This window comes from Piliocolobus tephrosceles, chromosome 12 (genome assembly GCF_002776525.5).
Source record: "Piliocolobus tephrosceles isolate RC106 chromosome 12, ASM277652v3, whole genome shotgun sequence".
In the NCBI taxonomy this organism is placed as follows: domain Eukaryota; kingdom Metazoa; phylum Chordata; class Mammalia; order Primates; family Cercopithecidae; genus Piliocolobus; species Piliocolobus tephrosceles.
Window position 1 is genome coordinate 106,893,488 of NC_045445.1, and position 5,465 is coordinate 106,898,952.

A 5,465-nucleotide genomic window follows, 5' to 3' on the forward strand; every position below is an offset into this window, starting at 1 on the left:
TTTTTAGTAGAGAAGGGGTTTCACCGTGTTGGCCAGGATGGTCTCGATCTCCTGACCTCGTGATCCGCCCGTCTCGGCCTCCCAAAGTGCTGGGATTACAGGCTTGAGCCACCGCGCCCGGCCCAGAGTTTTCTTCTTGAACACAGTCCTGTTGTGCCATTTCCCTCCTGGAAAACCTCTGACACCTCCCATGGCATTCAAGGTCACTGCGGACCTAGCACCCATCCAGTCAGGATGGCTCCTGTCCTCCACGGTTCCCCACCCCTCTTGTGCACTTTGCCCCCTTCTGCCACCCCACCCCAAGGGTGCACTTTTTGCTCCTCCACTGGACTTCTCACGATTCCTTGAGCGTGCTCAACATCTCCCCACCTCTGCACCTTTGTTCACCATGTCCCTCCCGGCACCTGTGCTTCCACCTTCTAATCCCTGCGTACACACTCAGCCAATGACGGTTAATTTTAATGTGTCAACTTGGCTAGGCCATGGTACCCAGATATTTGATCAAATATCAGTCTAGATGTCACTGTAAAGGTATTTTTTATTATTTATTATTTTTTATTTTTTGAGATGGAGTCTCACTCTGTTGCCCAGGCTGGAGTACAGTGGTGCAGTCTTGGCTCACTGCAACCTCCACCTCCCAGGTTCAAGTGATTCTCCTGCCTCAGTCTCCCGAGTAACTGGGATTACAGGTGTGCACCACCACACTGGCTAATTTTTTTATTTTTAGTAGAGGCGGGGTTTCACCATGTTGGCTAGGCTGGTCTCAAACTCCTGACCTCAGGTGATCCACCCACCTCAACCTCCCAAAGTGCTGGGATTATAGGTGTAAGCCACCGTGCCCAGCCGTGTAAAGGTATTTTTTAGATGAGACTGATATTTGAATCAGTAAACTGAATAAAGTGGGTTAGCCTCCATATTGCAGGCAGTCCTCATCCAGTCAGTTAATGACTTTAAAACACTGAGGTCTCTCTAGGAAGAGGGAATTCTACCTCCAGACTCCCTTCAGACTGAAGACTACAACATCAACTTTTCCTTGGGTCTCCAGCCTGTCAGCCAGCTTGTCCTAAAGATTTTGGATTTGCTAACCCCACTATCATGTAAGCCGATTCCTTAAATACAAACATTCTCTCTCTCTCTACCCATACACACATACCCGTGCATCCTATTGGTTCTGTTTCTCTGGAAGACCTTGACTAATACAGTCTTTCCTGCTCTGCGCTCCCATAACCTTCTTTCTATTTCCATCTTTGCCTGTCTTGCATGATATGTAATCAGACACGGGTCGGTTTTGTTGTTGTTTTTTTTTTTTTTTTTAGACAGAGTCTCACTCTGTCACCCAGGCTGGAGTGCAGTGGTGCAATCTTGGCTCACTGCAACCTCTGCCTGCCAGGTTCAAGCAATTCTCCTGCCTCAGCCTCCTGAATAGCTGGGATTACAGGCATGTGCCACCACGCCCAGCTAATTTTTGTATTCTTAGTAGAGACTGGGTTTCACCATGTTGGCCAGGCTGATCTCAAACTCCTGGCCCCTGGTGATCCTCCCACCTTGGCCTCCCAAAGTGCTGAGATTACAGGCATGAGCCACTGCGCCTGGTCCACAGGTCAGTTTCCTCCATAGGTACACATCCACTGAGGGCAGACCATTTCTCCTTGTCTGCACACTCCATGGAGCCTAGTGCCTTTTTTTTTTTTTTTAAGAGACAGGATCTCACTCTGTCACCCATACTGGAGTTGCAGTGACATGATCATAGCTCATTGCAGCCTGGAACTCCTGGACTCAAGTGATTCTCCTGCCTCAGTCTCTTCAGTAGCTAGGACCACAGAGGTGCACCACCATGACTGGCTAGGTTTTAAAAATTTTTTTTGTAGAAACAGGGTCTCACTGTGTTGCCTAAGCTGGTCTTGAACTCCTGGGCTTAAGCGATCCTCCAATCTCAGCCCTTCAAAGTGCTGGGATTATAGGCATGAGCCACCTTGCCTGGCCTCTTAAAGGTCCTGCTCCATCAAGAAAGGAGATGCCCCAAAGCACAGGCAGGAGAACTAGAGAAAGGGAGAGCTTGAAGAGCATCAAGGGAGAAGGAGCCAACCCAGAAAGGAAACCCATGGCAGGGGTTACCAACGCAGATGCCTCCAGGGCTGGACAGGTCATGTGGGTGGAGGAAGCAGCAGAGAACACATGAGGGTGGGATGGGGTGATCGGCATGGGTGCCCCATGAAGGGCCAGCCCCTTATTTCCCTATGGGAATATAGGCACAGTGATGCCAGCTTTTTCAAGAGAGGCTGGAAATCCAGATTTTTGTGTAAAATGTCCCAGTTTGTAACTGTTGGCAGCTAATTCCGATTATTTCAGTGCACTGTTTGTGTCTAGAAGGCTTCAGGGCTACTGGTACTGTTCTGTTTTTCAGGACGGGTTGGTGGGTACATGCGTGTTTGGTTTTCCTGTATTTTTCTTGCCTTATAGAAACATAAATATCGGCCGGGTGCGGTGGCCCACGCCTGTAATCCCAACACTCTGGGAGGCCAAGGTGGGTGGATCACCTGAGGTCAGGAGTTCAAGACTAGCCTGGCCAACATGGTGAAACCTCGTCTCTACTAAAAATACAAAAACTAACCACGTGTGGTGGTGCATGCCTGTAATCGCAGCTACTTGGGAGACTGAGGTAGGATAATTTTTTGAACCCCGGGGTGGGGGCAGAGGTTGCAGTGAGCCGAGTTTGCGCCACTGCGCTCCAGCCTGGGTGAAAGAGCAAAACTCCGTCTCAAAAAAAAAAAAAAAACAAAAAGAAACAGAAATATTTTAAATATCATTTCATATGTATTCAAAATTAAGTTGAGAACTCTCAAAACCCTTCTGTGAGTTCAGTTTTGCAGGCAGACCACCCATTTGCATCCCCTGCTGTGTGTTAGTTTGTTGCTTTGCAGTACTTGTCGATTAAATGAGGTTTGTGGCTATACACTTTCACTTGAATATTAATCAGTTAAGTGTTACTTTGTGCTGAAAATAGAAAAAGTCAGCAGTGCTGTTTCTTCTACAAGAATTGTTCTGTGAAAGGAAAAATGCTGCAGCTCACCAACTGCCGCCCACTCTTTCCTCTCTGGAATATTTTTGAACCTATCATGTGTTACCTTTCACACAACTTGATATTGAATATAAGAAGAAATATCAATCATTCTGCATAAAGCAAAGTCTGACTTCAAACGTACACATGATTTTGATAAAGTCTGTATGTGTGTATATGAAGGCACAATTTGCATCTCAGAATCTAAGAGACATCTAAATACTGGCACCAAGGATATATAGCTGACTTTGGTTCCAAAGTTGTCCAGCACATATTTTAGATGAAGTAACTATGAGTCACTTGCAGCCTGGAACAAGTTACTTCACCATTCTGTGCCTCAATTTCCTCACTTATAACTTTCTAGGCTGGGTGCGGTGGCGCACACCTATAATCCCAGCACTTTGGGAGGCTGAGGTGGGAGGATCACTTCAGCCTGGGAGCTCGAGACCAGTCTGGGCAACAAGGCGAGACCTCATCTCTAGAAAAAATAATAATAACAAAATAAATAAATAAAATACATTTCTACATATGTGTGATACATTATTTTATCTAGGTGGCAGAAGTAAACCACAGAGAAGGAAAGTACCAAATCAAATCAAATTATTTTACTCATTCAAGAGATGTTTATTGGACGAGTGTGGTGGTTCACATCTATAATCCCAGCACTTTGGGAGGCTGAAGCGGGTGGATCACCTGATGTCAGGAGTTCAAGACCAGCCTGGCCGACATGGTGAAACCCCGTCTCTACTAAAACTACAAAAAATATTAGCCGGGTGTGGTGGCATGCACCTGTAATCCCAGGTACTCGGGAGGCTAAGACAGGGGAATCGCTTGAACCCGGGAGGTAGAGGTAGCAGTGAGCCAAGATTGCGTCACTGCACTCCAGCCTGGGTGACGGAGTAAGACTCCATCTAAAAAAAAAAAAAAAAAAAAAAAAGATGTTTATTGAACACCATGCTAAGTAAGTAAGTAAGGGCTCTGGGGAAGACAAAAAAGTTTAGGACATGGCCTCTATTGTCATGGAATTGGAGAGACAAGACACACACACAAAATATTATGACACAACATGAGGCAATATGTATTGCCGGCCTTCTAGACTGTGAGCTCCTCTACAGCGGGGCCTGCATTATATTCATCTTTGTAAATGTGGAGCAAATGAATGAATAGTACCAAAAGCACAGTAGCTATTCTAAGGGGGAAGATGCCATCGTGGACTCAAAAGTTCGTGAAGCGGTCCTTCCTGTGACTGACGTCATCGGGAGATTTGCTTTCCTTTTCTCCGAAAGGAGAGGAAATTGAAACTGAGTGGCCCATGATGGAAAGAGGGGAAGTCTAGGGGTACAGGAAGCCCCTGGGTGAAGTCAGAGGCTAACGTGGGGTTCAGAGCGACCGTGGCCGTCGGCCTGACCATCTTTGTGCTCTCTGTCGTCACTATCATCATCTGCTTCACCTGCTCCTGCTGCTCCCTCTACAAGATGTGCCGCTGACCGTGTCCAGTTGTGACCACCACCATGTCCCCCACTGTGGTGCATGCCCCTTACCCTCAGCCTCCAAGTGTGCCACCTAGCTACCCTGGACTACCAGGGCTACCACCCCATGCCCCCCTCCCCCAGCCAGGAATGCCAGCAGCACCCTACCCAATGCAGTACCCATCACCTTACCTGGCCCAGCCCACGGGCCCGCCGGTCTACCTCGAGACCCTGGCTAGAGGAGCAGCTGCACCCTACCCCACCAGCCAGCCTCCTTCCAACCCGGCCTACATGGATGCCCCAAAGGCGGCCCCCTGAGCGTGCCCCGGCCTCTCTGGCTGCCACTTGTTCATGTCATGTGTGTGTGAGTGGTGTGCAGGCACGGTTCCTTACACCCCGTGTGTGCTGTGTGTATCCTGTCTGTATATGTGGCTTCATCTGATGCCTACTAGGTGGGGAGTGATCCTTGCCAGAGTGGGCTGGGACCAGACTTTGTTCTCTTCCTCACCTGAAATCATGCTTCCTAGAATCTCAAGTCAAACTTGAAGAATGGGGTGGTGGGGGCACCCTGGGAGGTGGCCCCTGAGAGGTGGGGGGCTCTGCAGGGCACATCTGGAGTTCTTTTCCAGCTTACCCTAGGGCGACAGAGTGTGGCCTGTCACACTAGGATGGCGCAGCTTTCTGTGAGTATTTTGCAGATGTGTCTTGATTTCAGCAGCATAGCCAGCTGCCACTTGAGGCCATAGTTTGTCCCCAGAGTTGGGGGTACCCTTTGCAGAGCCAGAGACATAATGCAGGTAAAGCTTGGGATCTGACCAAGTTGGGCTTTGATCCTTTGGGCCAATGTCCCATTGCTCCCTGGAGCCTGTGTCATGCCCACTGGGGGTCAGGCAGCCTCCTGATGCCAGAACACCTCAGGCAGAGCCCTACTCACCTGA

At 48.7% G+C, this 5,465-nt stretch overlaps 1 pseudogene; it reads left to right on the top strand.

Annotated features, from left to right (window-relative positions):
* Positions 1-4,845, top strand: part of LOC111536336 — an 11,168-nt pseudogene extending 6,323 nt beyond the window's left edge.
* Positions 4,846-5,465: the final 620 nt, after the last annotated feature.